Source organism: Lactuca virosa, chromosome 1 (genome assembly GCF_052849685.1).
Source record: "Lactuca virosa cultivar CGN04683 chromosome 1, Lactuca_virosa_CGN04683_v6, whole genome shotgun sequence".
NCBI lineage: Eukaryota > Viridiplantae > Streptophyta > Magnoliopsida > Asterales > Asteraceae > Lactuca > Lactuca virosa.
In genome coordinates, this window is record NC_136426.1 from 110947833 (window position 1) to 110974088 (window position 26256).

General features: G+C 38.4%; 2 long non-coding RNA genes across 2 annotated transcripts; one reads left to right on the forward strand and one right to left on the reverse strand.

Moving 5' to 3' along the window:
* Nucleotides 1-4271: 4271 nt before the first annotated feature.
* Nucleotides 4272-5023, forward strand: LOC145106168 (uncharacterized). The gene is made up of 2 exons (XR_013707487.1): nucleotides 4272-4491; nucleotides 4644-5023. It is a non-coding gene; the product is annotated as an uncharacterized LOC145106168 (long non-coding RNA).
* Nucleotides 5024-7248: 2225 nt separating this feature from the next.
* Nucleotides 7249-19690, reverse strand: LOC145106172 (uncharacterized). The gene is made up of 3 exons (XR_013707488.1): nucleotides 18960-19690; nucleotides 17824-17911; nucleotides 7249-7343 (listed from the first exon to the last, which is right to left on the reverse strand). It is a non-coding gene; the product is annotated as an uncharacterized LOC145106172 (long non-coding RNA).
* Nucleotides 19691-26256: the final 6566 nt, after the last annotated feature.

A 26256-nucleotide genomic window follows, 5' to 3' on the forward strand; every position in this document is an offset into this window, starting at 1 on the left:
GCTAAATCTAACCTTCTAAAATTATCTAATCCCTGTAACGTGCAACCTAACGTATTCGATTAATAGTTAGTCGATATTAATGGAAGTCTCTAAAAGCACAAAGAAAAAAGCATTCGCGCATCAAGCAACCTCTACCAGCACATAACCTAAACAGGTTATCCAAACCAACACATGAAACCACACTAGAATACAGCCTCAACTGCTCTAACCACAACACAAAATGCATCATCGAACTCAGGAAATCCTACCTCACAACTCTTGGAGATCACTAGACATATGCATGCAACACTACCAACTAACATAACAAGCATATAAGGAATCTCTCCTAAGAATGCACACTAGCATGCATTACTGAGCAAATCCCTTGCCCTAAACTAGAATGCAATTCTATCAGCTCATAATAACAACTCATCACAGCACAATCAAGTAAATGTATTTTGGGAAATCACCGCTCGGGCTCTGGCTGATTGTACACACCACTTCGGACCTGCTTTCAAAACTCTTTAATTTCCTTGGAAAATCGTGTGATGAAAAATCATTTCTTTTGAAAAGTTATCAACTCCTCAGTTTGAGTCCAGACATGCCCGAATCTCTCAAATAGAGGCTTTGATACCAAATTGAAACGCCTCAAATTTCAAGACAAATTTTTCATTTTTAATTCTCAAAATATCACTCATAAATTCAAGCCATCACATAAATTGTAAGTTATTATCAAAACAATATCAGAGTATCCCAAAATCCTCAAGTCTTCATAAGCAGGCGAATGTGTACAATCACGCCTCCGCCTTCTCGGAATCTACAAAAAGTACTTGAAACACATTTAAATCAACATTGTAAGCACGAAGCTTAGTGAGTTCCCCAAAATACCACATACAAGACAACAGAAATAAATAGCTATGGGTTATCAGCAACCCTGGGGATTATCAGCAGTGCCAATGGCTAACAACACGCCTGGTGGGTTATCAGCAACCCTGGAGACTATCAGCAGTCTCAATCACATATAAACAACATAAGACAATAATAATAGCTAGCCCAGCTGGTTATCACAAATACAACTATTCTACCACACAGGTACATACAAACATGCGAGAGTCACAAAGACAACTAGCATCCTACATACATAATTTAGTGAGTCGACATTGGTGCCTTCGACTCACGAGCACCAGGAGAAGGCTCACCTCAACCGCTACGCGAGTAATCCTACATTGCCGCTGCTGTTGCGAAATGGATCCCGAATTGAGCCAAACAACCCAACACCATAATCAATAACTAAACAAGGCTAAACCCCAACACTAGGCCCAAAGATGGCCCTAACTAACCAGGCCCACTAATGACCCAAACCAGTTGGGCCCACCAAGGTCCAAGCCCATTGGGCCCACCAAGGCCCATAAATAAGTCCAATCCTTAATGCAAGTCCTCAGTCCATCAAAAGCCCATAGAGCACAAACCCAGCCAAAACTCAAGGCCCAAAGTCCAAACGAAGAACAAGTCTGAAAGCCTACTGACCATCATTACGCTGGGCGTAATCCTGGTACGCCATGCGTACCAGGTTACTCGGCTGAAAACGGGGAGCTGCATGCGTACGCTAAGCGTACCCATTTTTATGCTCGACTTACGCGCCAGAAACCCAAAATGCCCATTAAGCACTTAATGCTTAAGACCAGAAGCCCACAACACCGATCAAACTCTTAATGAATGTGTAGAACCATAAAGTCATGGACTTGGTGACTTTGCATGCCCCAAGAGGACCCAATCTCAAGAAATAACACTCTACTTCCACCAAATGAATATTAACTTATACATGAAAGGATTATACTCATCAAGATCCAAACTTTAAGAATCCATAACCCTAACAAGGACCAAATATGAAGCTCAAAGGTCCCAGAGTAACTTCTACTCACAAGAACCACCACAAAAGGACCAAAACCATAACTAAAAACCACCTAGCTAGATCTACATGAAAGAGTTGCCAAGTTTGAGACTTTATACCTCCAGAAGCTTGCAAAGTTGATGAAGGTTTTGGATCTAGAAGCTTTACTCCAACCATATCTTAATCACCAAGTTCCTTCTTCTTCAAGGGCCAAACATAGCAAGTCATAACCCAACTAGATCCACATGAGAAAGCCACCAAGATTCAAACTTTATACTTTCTGGATCTAGATCGATATGATTAGGGCATGTATCCACAAGCTACAAGCCAAACAATGCTTCCTCAAGAAACTCCTTCTTCCACAATAAGCACCAAAAACCCACTAAATCACCAAAAAGCTCAAGAATCACTCAAATGAAGGCTAAGGGTCGATTTCTAGGGTTTAGAGGGATGGAGGCTGAAGATATTGGGGTTAAGTTATGAGATAAGGAGCTTAAATAGGGTCCAAGACCCTAAAATAGGGTTTGCGTCTGATTGGAGTACGCCCAACGTACTCTGAAGAGCACCCGCGATCATCCTGGTCAGTACGCCTAACGTACTCCAAGGTACACCTCGCGTACTGCTCTCTTCACTAGTACGCCCCACGTAATCTTTGTGTACGCCCCGCGTACCCGACTGAACCCCAAAACCACCAATCTTCTGGAAGCCATAACTTCTTCGTTATAAGTTCGTTTCCGATGATCCTTATATCCACGAAAAGGTAACGAGAAGCCCTACACTTCTATCAACTTTATTTCTCCTAAAGCCCACTCGAACTCAGATCCAAAATTCATGAAAGGCCCGAACCAATGCCTTTAACAATACCCTTGGGCTCTAAAGCACAAACCGAACTCTTTTATCACACAACCTACCTTAACCACATCCCAAAAGGGACTAAACCTTCCTTCTTTAAAGCCTCAAAACTTCTCATACCCAAATTACCGCCCACGATCATTAAATCACAGAATGCTCCGAAACAGGATGTTACAACTATTTTGCCGAAATTACTCATTATTGTGTATGTTTTATCTAAGCATAAGTGAGTTGATAATCAATAAAGCATTACAATTTATTGAAAAAAGTGGAAACTCACTGTTTTTCTTTCTCCGTGAGGTCAGTAAAAGATAAAATACATTGCCTATAAGAGTTTACTTTTTTTTTCTTATTAAGTCAACGTACTTAGAAAAATCTATTTGATTACATCAATAAAAATACTTTGTAATTTTGATGACATTTCTATGATTGGGTATATTAATAAAAGCACAATGTTATATTATGATGAAAGTAATAAACAAAGAAGCAAAAATATGTTGTTATATATATATATATATATATATATATATATATATATATATATATATTGGTTCTTATCATTTGTATATTTTGTAGCTATTAGTAGGGCACTATACTTTTAAATATTTTTATTACACTATTGTATTTTGTAGTTATTTCTTATTAGAGCATTGTACATGTTAATGACATAAGTAGGTGTGTTAATGGGGTTACCCCAACGGGTTTCGAGTAAACTGGGTTAGGGCTTCATGAGACACAATATTTTACAAATGTTCACTTAAAGTGAAATCTCAAAAACAGTTCGATGGTGTGGGGTTCAAAAGCCCCCCTCATATTCTCATTTTCAAACATAACCTCAATCTCATATGTTTTCGGTTTTCTTATATATAGTTTAAAAGAAGACCCCCCTTCATGCATTTCCTACATTTTCCGACCATTCTCAACTGAAATGTAGCCTCATCTTCTCTCTGCTCTCATTTCCAGTCATTGTGAGCCTGAACGCACATGTGTTTATGTGAGGGGTTGTGGGAGCATTGCATCTACGTCTTCTACTACTAAAGAAGTTCACATATATCCACTAATGGAGGTAAGATAAATGTTTATTTAATCTTAATAAATCGTACTTTATTCAGTTTTATAGTGTTTTCGAAGTGTAATTATGTCGCAATACATCAAAAAAATATATTACATCATAAAAAAAAATTATTATATAAACTTTCGCCACAACGGGTAGCTTAAAAACCTTATTACGATCATTTGTGAAATTTTGTCTAATTTTTATAAATATATTTATTCCCATGATTATTATTACTACTATTTATAATAAATGATATAATAAAAAAAACTCCAAAAATCTTTAAAAAAAACCCTCTTGTCATATCATTAACATCTATTTTTTTTCTATTTTTTTTATATTAATAATATAATTATTGATTCTTTTGATTTTTTTATTTAGTTATTTAAACTATATATTATTTTATCTTATTATTTATTAGTGATTTTATTTATTTTGCTTTATTTTCTTTATTATCTTGAGGGTAGCGCGTACGGCGCGTGTGATAATGTTAGAACAAGACGTTTCACCGATTTCATTACTGCTTCCTTCAAAAAGCGTGCCCATTCATTAACCGGTGTATCCTACAACGCCTTTTCCTCAAGCAACGCCTTTCTTCTTCTTTCTCCCTCCATCTCAAACGAAAACGTGAGTTTAATGGGTTTATAACACATGGAATTCGTTTTGGATGACGATGTTTTCCATTGAAAGATCGCAGTTCGCACACGGAAAACCTGTAAGTTCAAAATTGCTTTACGTCGCCTCAAGTTATAGTAATTACACTTATTTTCCGTTCTATTAGCCTATATAATCTACTTTTTATCTTCAAAATAAAAAAGAGAAAGAACAGTCGCTTTAATTTTGACTTAAAGTCGACCCGTTTGACAGGAAAATGAAGTGTATATGTAACGGAGGAAATGAGGTTTGGGGTGTAGATGTTACTGAACCTCCGTTCATTAATGTTATATGGGTAGGAACCCATTTCTATCGATTGATTCTAGAACCCAAATTTTTTGAAAATTTAAGAGAGTTTTATCAAGTGATGCTACAAGCCAAGTCGAAAAGTATTCTCTATGGTTGTATTTCATACAATGCATATCAGATCATAAAATGTAATGTTTCATATGATTTATTGGAGTTTGGTTTCAGAATCTTAAATGTCACAGATATGAGCAATTCATCTACATTTTTAGTTGGAAATACTTCTTAAGTGATGAAACAACATGTATGAATCTTCATTAATCAAATTTTGATGAACATTCGATTAAGTTCTATCCAAAAGAGAAAGATTGAAGATTTTAAATGTGGATGTTAGTCGTTTTCCTGGTTGGGTTGGAATACACTCGTAGATTATATATAAATGAGCTCTTGTCATATGCCCATAAACTGTTTGACAAAATGCCACAAAGAAATTTATTAATCTGGAATGCATTGATCGGTGGATAATCTCTTAGTAGTTGGTTCGTGGGGAAATGATTGTTCACATAGTGGTGTAAAATATGTTGATCGGCTAAATCCCAAGGCAAGGGCATGGACATTGATTTAGGAACAACTTATGGAAATTGCTTCAATCTTATCACATAGGTAAATGAGGTTTACGAGTTTACTTGCTTTATTATTCATATATAAGAAATACAATAATGGGTTTGTTAGTTCTGACGTATTTTGTGTTTGGGTTTTTTAATACTCCAATTGAACTTCAGAATTATCTTCAATGACGATTTGTATGGAATTTTGCTTACTCTGGTACATATTTGTTGACATATGAAATTATGGTTACTCTCAAACATATTTCATTACATATGAAATGTTGCAAATAAAATTATGAATCTTTTTTTTTGTAGATGACATGTTGTAGGTGTACAACTTCAATGGATAAAAACTATTAAATATTGATTTCAAGTTTATCTTCTTAGGGGGTAGAAGAAAGGCTCGACAAGTCATTATTACTTTACCACCACTTTCTAACCCCATGACCTTGCTAGCTTGTTTACATGGAGTCTTTGATGCACACAAATCATTGCTAATGAGTATAACTTTATGGTATAAATTCTCTTTATCTTTTTATCATTCCAAAATGGAATAAAACGGGAACTAGCTTGAAATTCATAGTAATCTCCATTTCCTAGCAAATTTATAGGTGTGCTCATGGCGATGCACACATTTACTTCTTATAAATGTTACGTTGACTACTCATATGTTTATTGTAAAAGATTTTAATAAAGTAGAAGGCAAGCGAAGGTAGCTAATGAGAAACCCTTTTTGTTCTTTTTAACTTGTTAACCATTAATCTGAAAAATTGTCAATTTTATTTGTTTTTTGTGTTTACAATTCAAATGTGTTGCAAGTTTGCCTTCTCCTTAACTACCTGAAACGTCATTTTAATAGATAAGAAGGTGTATTCTTTCAAGATTATGCCTATTTAACATATATGCTTCGTCGCACACCATTAATATAACTATTCTTGAATTGATCTTCATAAAAATCACCTCGACAACTAAATTTTCATTTACCAGTACTCTTAGTCTTACACTCAAACTGATTAGTTAATTAGAATATTAGATAAATAAAATAGAGAAATCTCCAGAAAAAACCTAAAATTTTACCCTAATTTACGAAAAAGTCTCAAACTAAAATTTGTTTACGAAAAAACATGAATTACCGGTAAAAATGACGATTTGACTCCTTTTTCCGGTTTACTGGTCTTATTACTTACATGTTTCACTAAAGTCTCATTATTTTACCCTAATTTGCGAATAAGTCCCAAAATAAAATTTACTAATGATTTGAACATTTTCTTCTTGTAACTTACATTTTATCGGTTTCATTGCTGACTTAGAGATCTAGTCATTAAATTAGCTGATAAAATGAATACGATGGGTTATATAATGTCACATTTACTGTAAAATTTGATATCCATCTCATCGACTCATTTGTGACTATGTATCTACGTTAGCAATGAAACCAATAAAATATGTGTTTCCAAGAAAAAAAAGGGCAGAAAATGAGTTGATGTCTGATGAGATGGATATATTGGGTTACATAAGATTAGATAGACAATTTGATATTTCTTATAAACGTAAAAAATAACGCAGTTGTTGTTAGTTTATGTAATTATTGTAGTCTTCGTTGGATGCATTTTATGTTCCAAAAAGATATAAAATACATCAGTATATCAAGTTTTATGCTAAACGTAGCATTATATAACTCAACATATCCATCTCATCATCTTATTTAATGACTAGGCGTCTGGGTCAGCAATGAAACCGGTAAAATGTACGTTACATAGAGCAAATGGCCAAATCATCAGTAAATTTTATTTTGGAACTTATTCGCAAATTAGGGTAAAATAATGGGACTTTTGCGACGATCCAAAAGTCAAGGGTAAAAATTTCATTTTTAATTGTGTAATTATATAAACCATTAGTATAAAAACATTCATAATATTAACTCATGTCAAAACCAGTGTGTAAATAAACAAACATGTCACCATAAATAATATCAGAGTATAATCCCAAAGATCTCAGGTGCGGAAACATAGTGTGATGCGCTGCGACCAAGCTGCATTCTTTCCTTTGAAAGTAATATCTGAAACCAAAACTATAAACCGTAAGCACGAAGCTTAGTGAGTTCCCTAGAGCATACCCCACACAATCCAAATATCCACATAATCCATATCAACAACTACATAAACCGTAACAATCGCATAAGCATGCATATACACATATAAAGATGCCATGGAAACCCTCCAAGGTCTTATTCACATACTCACGCAAATCATATCAATTACACCAGCCATGCATATAAAAATATAGGGAAGCCCTGGAAACCCTCCAGGGTCTTACACCGGGTGCCATGGGAACCCCCACATGGTCTTAGCCCAATGCCTCGGGAACCCCCCACCCCCCCCCCCCCCCGAGGTCTTTGACCTAGGATGCCAAGGAAACCCTCCAAGGTCTTACACTGTGACATCCCCATTTTCACGGCCAGAAAAGACCAATTTTGTTTATGCTTGTTTGAAAATCAGAGTAACATTTTAAATAAAAGTGTTGCGGAATTTGTCCCAAAACGAAATATGATAATGATTTATCAAAAGCATTTCCAAGGAAATGTATTTCATTAAAAGACTCGGGATGTCATGTTCGATACAGATCAAAAGCATAAACAGTACAATATAAGCCTTACTACATTATTTCATGTCTATAGGCCTATATCCGTAATCCCTCATCCAAAACATCACATCTATGCTCGAGCGCCACTACCTGTAATACATGAAACTGAGTGGGTCAGGCTTGGGAGCCTAGTGAGCACATAGGGTTTTCAACCCACAATAAATAAGTTTACTAATTTCATCAATCAACAATAACCCGATTACCCGTTCCCGTTATCCTCACTTTACGTCCCTAAACACCTATCATAAGGGACATAGCCTAAGGATCATCATCGGCATGGGCACTACTGCTAAGGGGGTTCCTCAGCAATAAATGTCCTAAAGCCAACCATGAGAGGGATGGAGTACACCGGTGAACACATCGTTCACAAACACCTACAGGTTGCGAGCCTGCTAGCGTTCCACTGGACTGTCTAGAAGAGTCCGTGGTCGTCATCTATACTCCGCTAGATGACTGGATCACCAACAACATCGAGGTCTCTCATCATTTTATCACACATCGTCTTATTACATCTACCCATGTTTTACCCCAACATTTTTGGTAGATATAAAATACATATACAGTTTAAATCATGAAAAACGTGTATAAAATCATTCATCCAACATAGACGACAAGTATTCAGATAATATGCACACATAGCACGTAATTTATATAAAATACTTCATATCTATGTGTAAGATGAAAGTAACTATGCACTCACCTGATTAGGTGGTGACTCGGTATTTGAACAACACTTCGTTATCTCAAAACAATTTTTCCTTGACCAAAACCTAGTATTAGTACCACTAGAGTTTAGTTTTAACGTTAACCGCGACTAATTAATAGTCTAGCTATTATTATTATTATATAAGCGTTAAATAACACTCAATATAACTCATAATAATAGCCCAAATAATTATTTTAAGGACCTAATAACATTACTATAATTATTTAAAAGTTATATTAAAAATTGCGTAGGCGTAGCTCACTTACAGCGGATTTTAAAGAAAACCGGGCTTTGCTCGGAGCAGCGTTTCCGAACCGAAAGACCCTTTTTCTCGGGACTCCGAGAGCCTCGGGGCTTCCTTTGGGTGCTAGGGATTTACTAGGGTTTAGGGGAGTTGGAATGGGTTAGAGAGAGAAAGTATTTAGAGAGAGAAGTGAATTGGTGTGAATTTTCCGGGAAATCTCGCAGCTATTTATAGGCTGCTGAACATCGGACCTACGCTGCGCGTTCAGCAAGTTAAGCGGGGCATAACTTCGGATAGGGTATAGGTGGCGAGGCTTCGGTGGGGCTACGTGGCCATCTCTCGGACCGCACAAGATTAAGTACGTCGGGCGTACCCAAATTCAGACGCGGGGCGTAGCGAAGGGGCGACGTGTCCTTCATCCGAAGCGAGACCGTGGGGAGCAAGCAACGGCTAGGATCTTGCCACGTCATCACAATTTCGCAAATTGCACTCTCGACTTTAAAAATTCGTAACTTTCACATACGAGCTCCGTTTTCGACGTTCTTTATATCCACACGTAGGCGGGAACGTACTCTACAACTTTCGTATAGACTCCGTCGGCTAATTTGACTTTATTTTAAAAGTTATATTTTTAACAGGCCGGGACAGGATTGGTCCGTTAAAAATTCATAACTTCCTCATCCGACGTCCGTTTTCGTCTGTCTTTTTATCGATACTCTACTATTAACGAGATCTTCGATTCTCGTTTAGGTTGTGTCGGCTAAAAACCGCTCGATCTAATATTCAAACTTCGGGCTATACACTGCTAAGCCGAAACTTCAAAAAATCATAACTTCCTCATACGAAGTCAGATTTGGGCGTTCTTTTTATGGACGCTCTCGGTTTAACGTTTTCTATGACTTTCGTTTAGATCGCCAAGGCTAAAAATCTCTTTATCGTAAATTCACTATTTACGTTTCCCGGTATCGTGCCGGTTCCATTGCGAAACTTCGACGGGTCATAACTTCTTCGTTATAACTCGGATTTCGGCGTTCTTTATATCTCCAGAATCCTTGTTTTGACCACTACAACTTTATGTAAAGATATCGGGCTTATCTCATACTTTAATTTTGACGCTTATTTTTATTCTTTATGAATTATACATTTATAATTAAACAATAAGCATATAAATTCACATAATTCACAAAATACCAAAATATTTCATCTTTATTACATCAAAAGAGTTACAATAGTTGACCTAGACTATTACACCGTCTAAAATGCTTAGCCCCGAAACCCGGACGTTACAATTCTCTCCCCCTTAGGATGATTCCGTCCCGGAATCATGCGTCAGCAAACAGATGCGGATAGCGACTCATCATGTCATCCTCTGTTTCCCAAGTGAGATTCGGCCCATTCGAATGTTTCCACTGGACTAGCACTAAGTCGACCATCTTGCGTCGTAACTTCTTAGTCTTATGGTAAACAATTGCCTCGGGCTCTTCAATCAGCCTCTTGTTTTCATCCATTCTTAGCTCTGAGATCGGAATTATGTCGGGAACTTCTCCCGTGAATTTTCTCATATAACACACATGGAAGGTGTTATGAATACCATCGAGTTCTTCGGGCAATTCCAGCTTGTAAGCTTGGTTCCCAATCTTCTGAAGAACTTTGAACGATCCAATAAACCTTGGACTTAGCTTTCCTCGTTTCCCGAATCTTATAAGTCCCTTCCACGGTGAGACTTTAAGCAAAACCGAATCCCCAACTTCGAAGGTCATCAGTCGTCTTTTCTTGTCAGCATAACTCTTCTGATGATCCTGAGCTGCTAACATTCTTTCCCTAATCACCTTTAGTTTTTTAGCAGTCTCATGGACTATCTCGGGGCTCATAAACTGCTTTTCTCCAGCCTCAAGTCAACAAGACGGCGTACGACACTTCTGTCCGTACAAGGCTTGATAGGGTGTCATCTTGATGCTCGAGTGGAAACTGTTGTTGTAGGAAAATTCTACCAGAGGTAAGTGCTCATCCCAGTTACCTTGGAACTCCAGGGTACATGCTCTTAGCATATCTTCCAGTGTTTGAATCGTTCTTTCACTCTGACCATCGGTCTGCCTGATGATAAGCTGTACTTAAACACAATTTCGTACCCAATTCCTCTTGTAGACTCCTCCAAAACCTTGACGTGAATCGACTATCACGATCTGACACAATCGTTAGAGGAACACCGTGAAGTCTTACAATTTCCTTCACGTAAGCATTTGCAAGCTTATCCATAGACCACCTTTCGTTGGCAGCTATGAAGTGTGCGCTCTTTGTGAAACGATCCACGACCACCCAAATCATGTCGTGTCCGTTCTTCGTCCTGGGAAGTTTAGTCATAAAATCCATGGTGATATCTTCCCATTTACCCATGAGTACAGGTAAGGGTTCTAAACTCCCATACTGTTTCTGATGTTGTGCCTTAACTCTTGCACAAGTTATACACTCGACCACATACTTTGCAACATCGAACTTCATCGTCGGCCACCGGTAGTAGGGTTTTAGGTCCCTATACATTTTAGTGCTACCGGGATGAATCGAGTACATGGTCTTGCGAGCTTCTTCCATCAGAAGATATCTTATTCCTCCCGTCTTAGGTACCCAAATTCGATCTTGGAATACCTTCAGTCCTTGACGGTTTTTACCGAATACCAACGTCTTTCCCAAACGTTCTTCTTTTCGGTCATTCTTTTCCCAAGCTTCTTCTTGAGCTTTCTTGATACTTTCCACAATCGTCGAGACAACTTCTATTCTCAACGCTCTTGGCCTTTTCCTTTCAAGATTGACTTTTCGACTTAGAGCATCAGCAACAACATTTGCTTTACCGAGGTGGTAAAGTATCTCACAGTCGTAGTCCTTGAGTAACTCTAGCCATCGTCGTTGCCTCATGTTCAACTCCTTCTGATTAAAGAGATACTGGAGACTCTTATGATCAGTGAAAAGTTTGCACTTTGTGCCATAGAGGTAATGCCTCCATATCTTTAGAGCAAAAACCACCGCTGCCAACTCCAAATCGTGAGTGGGGTAGTTCTTTTCATGCTCCTTCAGTTGTCGAGACGCGTATGCTATCACCTTTTCTCTTTGGGTCAGAACACAACCCAACCCGACTCCAGATGCGTCACTATAGACCGCGAAGTCTTCAACTCCATCGGGCAGAGAAAGAATCGGTGCTTCACATAACTTCTTCTTTAGCTTCTCGAATGCTTCTTCATGTTTCTCATCCCACGTATATGTAGCTCCTTTATGGGTCAAAGCAGTCAATGGAGCAGCTATCGAAGAAAAGTCTTGGATAAATCGTCGGTAATATCTGGCTAATCCTAAAAAGCTTCGAATCTCTGTGGGACTCTTCGGATGTTCCCACTTCATCACAGCTTCGATTTTTGCTGGGTCAACCATTATTCCCTCCTGGTTAACCACATGACCCAAGAATTGGACTTCTCGGATCCAAAAATCACACTTGGAGAACTTTGCATACAACTTCTCCTTCTTCAAGACTTCCAACACTTCTCGTAGATGCTGACCATGCTCCTCCTGGCTTTTCGAGTGGATGAGAATGTCATCTATGAACACTATCACAGACTTATCGAGGAATGGTTTACAAACCCTGTTCATCAAATCCATGAATGCTGCTGGAGCATTGGTTAGTCCAAACGACATAACCAAGAACTCGTAGTGTCCATATCTCGTTCTGAACACAGTCTTCTTAATATCCTGCTCTCTCACCTTCAACTGATGATATCCTGACCTAAGATCGATCTTTGAGAAGTAGCTCGAACCTTACAGCTGATCGAATAGGTCATCAATCCTCGGCAATGGATACTTGTTCTTCACCGTTGCCTTGTTCAGCTCTCGGTAGTCTATACACATTCTCATGCTTCCGTCTTTCTTCTTTACGAATAGCACCGGAGCTCCCCAGGGTGATGAACTAGGTCGAATGAAACCGTTGTCCAACAACTCCTGAAGTTGCGTTATGAGCTCCTTCATCTCCGTCGGTGCTAATCGGTATGGTGCTTTCGCTATCGGTGTTGTTCCTGGTAACAAATCTATTCTGAACTCCACTTGTCTATCAGGCGGTAATCCGGGAAGATCTTCGGGAAAGACTTCCGGATAATCACACACAACCGGTATATTCTGCACCTCTTTCTTTTCATTCTTAGCATCGATTACGAATGCCAAGTATGATGCACATCCCTTGGACAAACATTTTCTGGCTTTCATCAGGGAGATGATTCCAGAATTTACTCGGCGTTTGTCCCCGTACACCATAAATGACTCTTTTCCGGGTGGGTTTACCCTTACTATCTTATTTCGGCATTGAATCTCAACATCGTTGGCGCTAAGCCAATCCATTCCCAGAACGATGTCGAAACCGTTCAATTCTATGGGTAACAGCTCCTTGTGGAATTCATTTCCGTTTAGGTCGATGACGATATTCTTAATACGATTACTAACAGGTACGAACTTGCCACTGGTAACTTCCACAATTAGGGCATTATCAAGTTTTTCTACAGGCAATGCTAATTTTCCTCCAAATCTATGCGATACAAAGGAATAGTTTGCTCCCGAATCAAATAGTATATTGGCAGACAATCCATTTACAAGAAAGGTACCTGAAGCGACGTCTGCTGCCTCCTTTGCATCCTCGAGCGTCATCTGGAAGGCTCTTGCCTTCGGCTTCGGTGGAATGTTGGGTCTTCCTGCCTCCTTCTTCTTCGGACAGTCCCTTGAAATGTGCCCTTCCTCGTTGCACTCATAACAGACCTTCTTAGTGAACGTGCACTCGTTGGCATAGTGCCCAGGTTTTCCACATTTGAAACAAGTGACTCCTCCGTCACATTTCCCCTGGTGCTTCTTCTTGCACTTGTCGCACCATTTGGCTTCACCTCCTCCAGACTTCTGCGTACCAGACCTTGAGAATTTGCTTTTCTTGCTGAATTTCGACGACCCATCAAATTTCCTTTTCTCTCCCACCTCCGCTCTCTCCAGACCCTTCTCTCGTATCTGGGTCTCCACATTCTTAGCAGCCCAGATGGCGGCTTTCAGAGTGGTTGTTTGCTTGACCATTGGACCGAAGTCCGCTGGTAATCCGAGGGCAAACTTGTTAACCTTGGAGAGTTCAGTTGGGACGAGGTGAGGAACAAGCTTCATTTTCTCTGTAAAGCTTGCAGCGTATTCAGTAACGCTCATTCTTCCCTTCTTCAGATTCTGGAATTCGTTGTTGATCTCCAGAAGATCCTGCTCAGAGCAGTATTGCATCTTTAACTGCACCAGAAAATTCTCCCACGACATCTTGCTCGCTTCTCCTTTGGGCATTGAATCAGCTAGTAGCTTCCACCAGCTTAGTACTCCAGATTTCAACAGAGGAACCGCGAGAACGGTCTTCTACCTGTTGCTACACTCTGCAACTTTCAAACATCGTTTCCATCTCAGAGATCCAGTTCATGACTTCCACCGGCGTCGGGCTTCCAGATAGACACGGTAGTTTAGATGCCATGAAATCCTTGTATTTGCATCCACGTCCGTCATTTCCTCCATCCTGGTGGTTTTGCCTAACTATCGGTGGGTTGGCTTGACCAACAGTCCCACTTTAGTTTCCTCCTTCAGACGACCCATCATTCAGCTCGGGCTCTACGATTGGTATGGTAGCTTCCTCGCGATTTTGTTGGAGCAAACGCCTGGTTTCCTCCATTTGACGATCCAACATCATCTGGATCATCGCTTGCACTCCGGCCATCGTGATTGGCTCAGGAACATCCGCTACAACAGGTATTTGCTGAATCACTGGGGGTTGATTCCTATTCCCATTTGCATTCCCAGCTCCACTGCGGGTTCTTGCCATTTTGATCTGTACACCGAATAAAGTGAATTTAGATCTTTATTCAGGATAGACGTTTAAATCATCCTTATCTCTCCGAAACGTTTACATGCTAGTTCTAATATCGTAGTCGTACGTTTAGAATCCTAAACACATAAGGTTTCCAGATCCGGTCGGCAACAGACCACAGATCCGAACAATTAACAGCACATAAGACATAAAACATTTAGCACATAAAAGCATTTTAGGCATAATTCCTAAAATAAGCTAGTGCTCACACCTCACAATCATCGCTTAGCATTCTAAGTTTAAGTCTAGAAATCCTACAAATTCCTAGTTCGCTTAAACTAATGCTCTGATACCAACTGTGACATCCCCATTTTCACGGCCAGAAAAGACCGATTTTGTTTATGCTTGTTTGAAAATCAGAGTAACATTTTAAATAAAAGTGTTGCGGAATTTGTCCCAAAACGAAATATGATAATGATTTATCAAAAGCATTTCCAAGGAAATGTATTTCATTAAAAGACTCGGGATGTCATGTTCGATACAGATCAAAAGCATAAACAGTACAATATAAGCCTTACTACATTATTTCATGTCTATAGGCCTATATCCGTAATCCCTCATCCAAAACATCACATCTATGCTCGAGCGCCACTACCTGTAATACATGAAACTGAGTGGGTCAGGCTTGGGAGCCTAGTGAGCACATAGGGTTTTCAACCCACAATAAATAAGTTTATTAATTTCATCAATCAACAATAACCCGATTACCCGTTCCCGTTATCCTCACTTTACGTCCCTAAACACCTATCATAAGGGACATAGCCTAAGGATCATCATCGGCATGGGCACTACTGCTAAGGGGGTTCCTCAGCAATAAATGTCCTAAAGCCAACCATGAGAGGGATGGAGTACACCGGTGAACACATCGTTCACAAACACCTACAGGTTGCGAGCCTGCTAGCGTTCCACTGGACTGTCTAGAAGAGTCCGTGGTCGTCATCTATACTCCGCTAGATGACTGGATCACCAACAACATCGAGGTCTCTCATCATTTTATCACACATCGTCTTATTACATCTACCCATGTTTTACCCCAACATTTTTGGTAGATATAAAATACATATACAGTTTAAATCATGAAAAACGTGTATAAAATCATTCATCCAACATAGACGACAAGTATTCAGATAATATGCACACATAGCACGTAATTTATATAAAATACTTCATATCTATGTGTAAGATGAAAGTAACTATGCACTCACCTGATTAGGTGGTGACTCGGTATTTGAACAACACTTCGTTATCTCAAAACAATTTTTCCTTGACCAAAACCTAGTATTAGTACCACTAGAGTTTAGTTTTAACGTTAACCGCGACTAATTAATAGTCTAGCTATTATTATTATTATATAAGCGTTAAATAACACTCAATATAACTCATAATAATAGCCCAAATAATTATTTTAAGGACCTAATAACATTACTATAATTATTTAAAAGTTATATTAAAAATTGCGTAGGCGTAGCTCACTTACAGCGGATTTTAAAGAAAACCGGGCTTTGCTCGGAGCAGCGTTTCCGAACCGAAAGACCCTTTTTCTCGGGACTCCGAGAGCCTCGGGGCTTCCTTTGGGTGCTAGGGATTTACTAGGGTTTAGGGGAGTTGGAATGGGTTAGAGAGAGAAAGTATTTAGAGAGAGAAGTGAATTGGTGTGAATTTTCTGGGAAATCTCGCAGCTATTTATAGGCTGCTGAACATCGGACCTACGCTGCGCGTTCAGCAAGTTACGCGGGGTGTAACTTCGGATAGGGTATAGGTGGCGAGGCTTCGGTGGGGCTACGTGGCCATCTCTCGGACCGCACAAGATCAAGTACGTTGGGCGTACCCAAATTCGGACGTGGGGCGTAGCGAAGGGGCGACGTGTCCTTCATCCGAAGCGAGACCGTGGGGAGCAAGCAACGGGTAGGATCTTGCCACGTCATCATAGTTTCGCAAATTGCACTCTCGACTTTAAAAATTCGTAACTTTCACATACGAGCTCCGTTTTCGACGTTCTTTATATCCACACGTAGGCAGGAACGTACTCTACAACTTTCGTATAGACTCCGTCGGCTAATTTGACTTTATTTTAAAAGTTATATTTTTAACAGGCCGGGACAGGATTGGTCCGTTAAAAATTCATAACTTCCTCATCCGACGTCCGTTTTCGTCTGTCTTTTTATCGATACGCTACTATTAACGAGATCTTCGATTCTCGTTTAGGTTGTGTCGGCTAAAAACCGCTCGATCTAATATTCGAACTTCGGGCTGTACACTGCTAAGCCGAAACTTCAAAAAATCATAACTTCCTCATACGAAGTCAGATTTGGGCGTTCTTTTTATGGACACTCTCGGTTTAACGTTTTCTACGACTTTCATTTAGATCGCTAAGGCTAAAAATCGCTTTATCGTAAATTCACTATTTACGTTTCCCGGTATCGTGCCGGTTGCATTGCGAAACTTCGACGGGTCATAACTTCTTCGTTATAACTCGGATTTCGGCGTTCTTTATATCTCTGGAATCCTTGTTTCGACCACTACAACTTTATGTAAAGATATCGGGCTTATCTCATACTTTAATTTTGACGCTTATTTTTATTCTTTATGAATTATACATTTATAATTAAACAATAAGCATATAAATTCACATAATTCACAAAATACTCAAATATTTCATCTTTATTACATCAAAAGAGTTACAATAGTTGACCTAGACTATTACACCGTCTAAAATGCTTAGCCCCGAAACCCGGGCGTTACATACACCTAAGTGCCTCGGGAACCCCCCGAGGTCTTGACCTAGGATGCCAAGGAAACCCTCCAAGGTCTTACACCTAAGTGCCCAGGGAACCCCCCGAGGTCTTCCATGCAAGTATCACAAAGACCAATAGCATATCACGCACCACAAAATCAATTAGCATGCCACATAATCACTAGCATACTCCCTATCACATAACCAGCTAACATGCAACATAATACAACTTCAACTAGTGTATCACATATCATAAAATGGGCCGGCATTGGTGCCTTAGACCCATTGGTATGGTGAGGAGACTCACCTGGCACTGCTGAAGTCCCGCAGACTCAATTCCACACTGCTGAAGTCTCGCAGACTCAACCCCAGCTGCTGGATGACAGATTCCCGAACTGTCAACACCAAATAACACCCAATTAATAATTAGGTTCCACTACATAACCATAAGTACATACTTTGGATAATTACTACATTACCCCAAGATTGGCTTATTCAAGCCCAAGGCCCAATCCTTAGGCCCAAGGTCAACTAGGAATCAAAGCCCGACACATGGCCTAATTTTTCCAAATTGGGCCCAAGCCTATACATGATCTTATTCTAAGGCCCAAAATCATATAACCATTAAGGCCCAAACTACAGCCCATCTATGGCCCAATTTTCCAAATTGGGCCCAACTCCCATACGGGCCTTACCTCAAAGCCCATTAATTATTCTAGTCCATTTGCTTGATCTTGGATGACCCTTTAATAACCCAATCATCAAGGCCCAATAGAAAGGCCCAACTTAAGGCCCAAGTGAAATTAGGGTTTCACATAAAATGATGATTAGGGTTAAGTTTCCAACTTAACCCATTAAGGACTTAATCCACTAAGGACTTAATCCATTAAGTCCAATATTGCTTAGATTAATCTTTGTCAATGATTATTTTTTTAATATCTCAAGTTATTAAATAATTCTTGTGTGTCCCGGTTAATTCCCCAAATTAGGGTTTTATTGGCATTAGGGTTTTCCAAACCCTAATTAGGGTTTCCAACCCAAATACTACCCATTTATCAATTTGTTGGGATTTTAGGTCAATTAGGGCTTTATTGGGCCTATTAGACCCACTAGAATATCATTAAGCCCATTAGGGTTTTATTGGGTCAATTAGGGTCCATTAGACCCATTAGGATTTTCACTAAGCCCATTTGGCTTCATTGGGCCCATTAGGGATTACAAGACCCATTAGGGTTTCAAGCACCCCAAACGAATCAAACTCAACGAGGCAAGGCACACCGCCACCCGACACGTCGACCGGTGGCGGCAGGAGACGTCAGCCACCACCTCACGGTGGTGGTTATGACTTTCTTTTAATTATTCCATTTTTTTGTTACATTTACATTGCTAAACCCCAATAATCACACACACACACACTAATACAAAACACTTATACACAACAACCTGGTGGCCGGCGGCAGCATGTGGTGGCAGCCACCACCTCACGGTGGTGGCGGTCTTCTTCTATTTCCGGCCAAGATTACAACTCAACAACTACACACCTCAGAATAATGGCACCATAATACTCGCATACAACCACCCACCCACGGTGGCTGTTGGCGGCGGAGATGAAAGAGCGGTGGCAACCACCATGGCTGGCGGCCATGGTGGTTTTCCTTGAGCTTTTCCGTCCAGCGAGCAACCTTTTACACGCCACGGAGGAGCAGCAACACACACGCAAACACGACAACAGCAGCAGCGAATGCGTCCGCTCGCTTGTGAGTCCCCGTCGTCGCCGGCGACAAGAGCTACGATCGACATCAGCGGCGGACGGCGGGTCTTGGCTGAGGTGTAACGCCAAAATGGAGGAGAAGGGATGAAGAGAACGGTCGTGACAGCAGCTACAGAGGAGGGCGTCCGCTCGGTCTTCACGACGACACATGAGCAACCGCCGCCACAGGGAATGGCAGTTGCGGTTTCGGGCGGTGGCTCCGTCTTCTTCACAGTGGCGGTGCAGCGGCGGCATCACTCCGGTCTTCCTAACCCGTACGTCGCTGACTCATGGTGGTTGTCTTCGCCGACAACAATGGTTCGCCGGTGGCTTCTGATCTCCACGAGGATGGTGGTGCGGCGCCGGAAGTCAAGAGGGGAATGTGGCGATCGGCGGAGGGGATATAAGGTGGTTGCGGCTGCTAAGGGCTCCTAGGGTTAGGGTTCCCGAAGAGTGACGGGTTTATATACCCGGTTACTTCCAAACTTCCCATAATATACAATTCCAGCCCCTCCTTCTCTTATTCCTTTCAATATTGCTCCTTTATTTACACTTTAGACCCCGACTCCTAAATTCTTTTCAGAATAAGCCCAAAAGTTACTAAACAGTCCCTCCTCCACAATTTATTCTTAATTTGAATCCAACACTTACACTTTTAGACCCTGATTCCATGAAATCTTTTTAATTTAATCCCAAAAGCATTCTTTAGACCTCCAAAACAAATTACAATGTCAATTACACACTTTTTCACTAAATTCTTTATTTAAATATATTCATATGCTAGAATAAAATAATACTTGAAACGCATCTTCAGATTTTAGGGTTTGTATTGGAAACGGGGTGTTACAACTTTAGTGAAACAGATAAGTAATATAACCGGTAAACCGAAAAAAGGGGTCAGATCGCCATTTTTACCGGTAATTCATGCTTTTTCGTAAACAAAATTTAGTTTGGAAGTTTTTCGTAAATTAGGGTAAAATTTTAGGACTTTCCTTGAGATTTCCCAATAAAATATATTTATAGATTTTCTCGATTTTTTGAATATAAATGTTGATTAGTTAATAGTAGAGTTTAAAGATCGTCATATCATAAAGGGGACGATGTTAGAAATGTTTCTGAACACAAAGCCTCACGCCCTTACCTGGTTGGGAGACCAAGATAAGATGCCTATATTGTTGTTAAGTAGGTGCATTTTAAGGGTGATCGGTTCACATGTGCTTGGTTAAACAATACATGCCATTGATTTTATTCACATCATTGTTCTCTTTTTTCGTCACCAAACGTAACAAATCCATACCATTTTGAACACAGTTACTTTTAAAATATAAAAAAATAATTAGATTATACATAATCATGAAAAAGTTTCATGTCATTAAGATTTAAAAGAACTAAAATGGGCTATATTGCAATTTCCGTTCCTTTCAGTGATGGAATGAAAAAGAAACCCATGGATCGACAGAGAAAATATTGAATTTGAGTAGTTATGATGGTGTTAAAGGTGAAGGAGCAAGCAGATGAAAGTAAACCAATGCGCTACAAAAGACATATATCTCACATCACTATCAAGGAAGATATACATTACAAGAAGCATGACATATTGTCCGAAAATAACTAAGACCCTAAAAGGTTTAGGGATTAATTAATGATTTTGATATGATGTTTAAACTAAAAATGCATTAACAATTAAGTTCTGGTCCTGAAATTTTGCAGTTAAGGGAGAAAAGGCATGCTTAGACAATGAATTTCATTGGGGAGAATTATAATGTTGTCGGAAATAACATTGGATTTTACTTTTTTTTTTTTATCAATATAGGCTAACTACTTTACTTTTTATATTGAAATGTAATTTCATCTTTTACCCATAATAGCATTGCACTTTTAAATAACAGTGAATGAAATACCCAAATTATCCTCCATGGGCCGTGCTTAGCACGGGCCTCAAACTTTTTTAATATATATATATATATATATATATATATATATATATATATATATAATCCAAAGGAAGTTAGCAATAGTAACTTTTATGTCTTTAGGTTTTTGCCACAAATGTTTAGTGAATTTGACACTTTTAGTCCTTAAAGTCAAAACTTTTACATTTTTGTCTTTTGGGAAGTTAGCAATAGTAACTTTTATGTCTTTAGGTTTTTGCCACAAATGTGTTTAGTGAATTTGACACTTTTAGTCCTTAAAGTCAAAACTTTTAGTGCCTTTAGGTTTTTGCCACAAATCGTTAGTGACTTTGACACCTTTCGTCCTCGCAGTGAAAAGTTTTATATTTTGGTGTTTTTGCCACAAATCTTTAATGAATTTGACACTTTTTCGCCCTTGTAGTCAAAACTTTTACATTTTGACATAAAGCGTGTTCGGCACGGAGCGTTTTGGAGCGTTTGAGAGCTTCTAGCTTCTAACGTTTGACAAAACACTCCGTTTAAAACAAAAAGTCTTGTTTGGCACTACAAGCTTCTAGCGTTTAGTTTAATCAAAACGCTCCAAATCCAAATGCTACTTCATGTAGCGTTTAACAAAACGCTACAAGCTACAAGTTACCCGCTACATGCTATAAGCTACCCGCTACCAACTAGTTTTGCTGAACACGCCCATAAAAAACACAAAAAACCTCATTTAGAATTTTGCCACCATATTTTCCTAACTTTGGCAACTTTCACATTATTGCCACAACATTTTTGGATTTTCTCCAACAGTGTCCCTTCTTTTGGTTGTTGTACACTTTTGACATCTAATTTTAGGGGTTGTCGACTTTCTCCCCTATTTGTGGTGATTTACACTTTGAACACATATCTTTTAAAGTTTGCCGATTTTTCCCATATCACCCCAAAAACGACGTAGCTGCAAGTTCTTTACTAGTTTGAATTCATTATCAAATATTGTTTTCTTGGTGATTTGTTTATTTACGTTAGGCAAGCTAATCTTATATAAAAATCCGATAAAAAACTAGTTCGAATTTAACCGAACTCCAATAACCTAATAACCAATTTTTATATTTACATATATAAAGTTATGATAACAAAGGCTTGAAACCAGTTATCAAATAAATTCACTCTTTTTTATTAATCTTAAAAAAATCCTCATAAACATGCATCTTGTTTTCCCTTCACACGTCTTTTTTTGTAATGTTCACCAATTTCTTCAATTATTAAAACTTAGAATGCCTAATATTTTTTTTGGAACGATGAGTATTTATTAAAAAATTAACAAAGAGCTAGAAAAAGAAACATTTCAAAAGGGAGGAAGCAAAAGGTGGATTTTGTAACCAAGAAGTCCAACTCCGGCTATCCTTAGAATACCTATCGAAAATCCACAAAAACGATATATCTACCACGTCACCAAAGATCAATGATTTCTTAGACAAAATCGTCCAGAAAACGATGCAATTACGGAAATTCCACAAACACCAAAAAACTATCAAGACCACTACATCAAATGCCTTGTGTTGGCTACCAACCAATCGACACGAGCTCGACCAAGAAATCAAAGAACGGATAAAAATATGCTTGGGAAGCTTCACATCCCCCCAAACTACAGTACGACCTAAAACCTAAGTAAGGTCCAAACAACCTGTGAACATATAATCAATTCACTCCATTGCCAATGAGCAAACAGGACATAAAATTGACTATACTTCAATGCCCCAATAAGAAAGTATCTATATATGGTAGGATTGATCTGAAGACTCTCTCTCCACAAAAAATGTTCAACTTGATAGGAACCAAATTATTTCATCGAGTTTCACTATCTGCATAAATCAGCATCCTACTATCCAAGTAAGCACCGGTAGAAAATACTGAAAACATGTCGAAGAAACTCCACCTCCCAGCCTAAGGACACACGATCTTTGACTGAAATATGTATATGATTGTCAAGAGCAAAGATCCGATGATACACTATCGCAAGAGGCAAATCACGTACCCACAAATCATACCAGGACTTAAGTCTCCCATCTCTAATCCTAATCGGACAAAACGACTGAACATCAAAACCTGTGACTCAATTGTCCTAGCATACGAATAATATCATTCCAAGGACCATACCACAACCTCCTTAGAATCAAAGATGAAGACCGGGTATTAACATGTGCTAGGTGATAATGAGAAAAAGTATGAGAAATACCATGTGTTTATACACTATACCCTAAAACCTAGACTCAAAACGGGTTTATGATTTGTAAATGGGAGTAATATTTTGTGAAATGTGTCGTGCTTGGTGAAAAGGGAGATGCAATAGCATTATGGACATGCAAAAAGAGAGTATGATGTAACATCGTGATTTTTATTAAACTTAAATTGTAAGTGCTTTGGTGATGAAGGTGACATGAGTGTTTTAGCATGCCTTACATGCCTTGGTTGCTATGATTACATTTACATATTGCTATATGCTAAGTGAACTTTTGCCTTTTCATGTACTCAACACTTCTGCATGGGGTAAGAGGGGTTTAAATTGTATAAATATGTACTATGGGAAATTAAAAAAATGCAATAAGTGGTTAAGAACAACTACTTGGAGGTTAGAGGTGCAATAGCATTTAACATGGCGAGAGGATGAGAACAAGTTGGTGATGTATGTAAACATCTTTACATGTAAGAATTTGTAAACATCATGTTTTTTTTTTTAACAATTTCATCGATTTTGGATGGGTTTATGAGTGGAACCAGTGAATAATTAGAAGAAACAATTAAATATGAGAACTATAAGAAATTGAATAAGCTTTCCATGAAATTTTGAGTTAACTGCATATGAGTTAAGATACTCAACTTATGACTAAAATACCGACAAGGTATGCAAATGGACATTTCTGGTGACATCATCCGTCTTGTATGAAATTTTGGCCAAAATCCGTGACAAATTGGAAGATGAGGATATCATATGAGCTGTGAGAAACTGAGTTACCTTTATGTAGATTTTTGAATCAACCCAATTGGACATGCAATGAATTATTTGTGGCCAAAATAGGGACATAGTGTCCAAGTTAATATTTATGATCACATCATCAACATTGTTGGTAGCACTTCCAATATTTTCTCCAACTTTTCATCACGTCCCCAACTTATGTTCATTCAAATCGTATTTTTCTTTTTTTTTTTTGTATATTTTTAAGATCAAGAAGAATGTTGAAGATGGTTTTTGGACTATGGATTCAATAAACAAAATGAGTATCATATTGTAACAACTGTGGACAGTGGCGGATCTTAGTGGTGCCCGGGGGGTCCCGGGCCACTGTCCGATTCCGGCACGTAGTGTAATTTTTTTTTTTTTTTTTTTTTTTTTTTTTTTTTATGTTTTTTCTATTATGTGCACCGGCTTAAAATACAAATGCCACTACTAATTTAGATTTTTTCGGAAAAAATTTTATAGTGCCACCCCTAGTAAAATCTTCTGCGTCCGCCACTGACTGTGGATCTAATAAACAGGATGGGTCGTAATGGAGGTTGAAAATATTGGAGTCGTCACCGTAGCTTCTTGCATCGAAGATTGATATCCATATTAATAAATACCACGAGACTTCATTCTTTGATGGATAAGATTTAGGCATTTATTTTTTTTTAAAATTCACTTTTGACCACTTATGGCTGCGCCACACAGAACACGCGCATAACTTGGCATTTCGCACATGTTTGTTTTTTTAAAAGAGTTATAACTTAAAGATTATTGCGCGTGTACTGCGCGGTGCATCATTGGACCCTCATCTTCAAACCATTTATTCAACATAGGTTTGTTTTAATTTTTTCTAACAACATGTTTATTATTTTAATAATATTATGAATGTTATTATAAATAATTCAAGTATACTTTACATAATTTCAAATCCATTTGATAAATTTCATATAAATACTTTTTTGTATTACATTGTTTATAAAAAAATATTAATAAACTATAAAGTTAATCACAAAAATTACCAAATTTATTAAATGAACATGTTGATCACTATGTTATTGCTATTTAGCAATTATTATGTTTAATGATTTTAAATAAACGTATTTGAAAATGATATCATCACAATTATCTTTATATTCGATTTGCATATATGCTTAAAACTAAATAAAATTTTGATTTAGAATTAGTTTTAACTATTGTATGATTAATTTCAGTTTATTTTAGCAGGTTACAAACGTTAAAAAATAAACATACTTCTTATTGCATTTTTTATATATTTGTTCTACCTCTTCTACTACAGATGGTTGCTGATGTGATCAGTAGACTTTTAGTTTCGAGAAAACAAACATCTTAATTTTTCGTTTTTACTTTAAAGATTCTTTTTTTATTTTATTTTAAAACGAATAGAGAAATAACACAGTAAATAAAAATAAATTATATAAATAACTAAACTAATTAACCGCAGTTAAGATAATATTAAAGAAAAGGACTAAATAGATTTTCTTTTGAAAAATCACTAACAACACTACAACGTTAAGCCCCTACGGCGACGACAATTTCTGACCTGTACCAAAAACTTGTCGTCGTCATAGGGTATACTGATGACAAGTTGTCGGTACTGAGTTGTCTGCATAGGTCTGTCAGATAGGTTAAAATTTTCGTCGGCGCAGGAGTCGTCGGCATAGGTTCCCCCTATCCCGACGACATGTCGTTGTTACAGGTTTCGTCGAGGATATTTTCGAAAAAAATAAACTTTTGTTAATTACCTATGGTGACGACATGTCGTCAGCATAGTTTTGCGACGACATGTCGTCGGGGTAGGTACCAGCCATAACGACGACGTGTCGTCGCCACTGGTTCGATTAAATACATATAGCGACGACTTGTCGTCGGGATAGCCACTAGGTGTTTTTATAGTTTTTAGTGATTTTATACATTACCATTCCTGCATTTTTAACAAACCCAAACACTTTGCAACATATATCAATTGAGATACAATAACTAGCTACCATTGTTAAATTCAAAACATTCAAATTCAAGTTTAATATTATAATAAATACATAACTTTGTTCAAAATAACACAAAACATCAACCATC